At 37.9% G+C, this 1,105-nt stretch overlaps 1 non-coding gene across 1 annotated transcript; it reads right to left on the bottom strand.

The window, feature by feature from the left end:
• Window positions 1-786: 786 nt before the first annotated feature.
• On the bottom strand, window positions 787-893 carry LOC131250405 (small nucleolar RNA R71). Its single transcript, XR_009173330.1, has one exon. It is a non-coding gene; the product is annotated as a small nucleolar RNA R71 (small nucleolar RNA).
• Window positions 894-1,105: the final 212 nt, after the last annotated feature.

Raw genomic sequence — 1,105 nt, 5'->3', positions numbered from 1 at the left:
CACTTTCCTTTTCTAAAAACTAGTTTACTCTTTATTTTTTAGGAACTTTCTAATTTTAGACTTCCTATGTTTAGAAACTGACTTGTTTTGTTTTAATTTGTAGGTTTTTAACTTAGGAACTTCTAATTTAGTAACTTCTTTCCAACATTTTTCTCTTTATTTCTAGATTTATTTTTCCTTTCTTTCTTTTAGGTTTAGGTTAGGATCTGAAATTGTGGGCTGAGAGTGTTTCATGCCCAAGTGGGTCCGTGACAACACTCGACGTCTCTTGACTGAAGGAGGATTGGTTGAGGGGTTAAATATCCATCACAGGACTAAACACCACTCGAGATCCCCAGAGTTGATTGAAGTTATGGCCACAAATCAACTGGCTAATCAACCAGAAGGACTACCTCAACCAAGGGTTGGGGAAGTCCACGATGAGAATGAGGTGCATCAAGCACCCCCACCTTACAACCGACGGGGGTGAGCATGCCCTCATGCATGGTTTTTCTGGAGAATATGGGACACATGGAAATCAAGTCAGGGGTGATCCAACTCCTTTTAAAATTCCATGGACTTGAATTTGAAAGTCCATATCTACACTTGAAAGAGTTTAATGAGATTATAGCCACTTTATATTTTCCAAATGTATCTGAGGTCACAATCAGGTTGAAACTCTTTCCCTTTTCTTTGAAAGAGAAAGCTAAGACGTGGTTGCATTCACTGCATCCTAGATCTATTGGCACATGGAATGATATGATAAGGGAGTTCATAAAGAAATTTTTTCCATATTATAAAACGAACACCCTTAGAAAGTCAATCATGAACTTTGCCCATAAGGAAGATGAAACATTCTTCCAATGTTAAGAGCGATTCAAGGATCTTGTTACTTCATGCCCACAACACGGTTTTGAAACATGGTGCATTACACACTTTTTCTATGATGGACTAACATCTTCCATGCACCAATCATGGGACACTTACCCAAAATTAAGCACCACTTCTAGGCCCACTCAATCAAAGGAGAGGGGCGGATTATACCTTCTAAAAGAAGATGATAATATCAATACTAAAGTTTCTAATCTCATAAGGAAATTCAAAGCCATGGAATTAAAGAAGGATA

The sequence above is a fragment of the Magnolia sinica genome, chromosome 6 (assembly GCF_029962835.1).
Source record: "Magnolia sinica isolate HGM2019 chromosome 6, MsV1, whole genome shotgun sequence".
Classification (NCBI taxonomy): domain Eukaryota; kingdom Viridiplantae; phylum Streptophyta; class Magnoliopsida; order Magnoliales; family Magnoliaceae; genus Magnolia; species Magnolia sinica.
The sequence above is the reverse complement of the archived record's forward strand: the minus strand, read 5'-3'. Positions and strand labels throughout refer to the sequence as shown.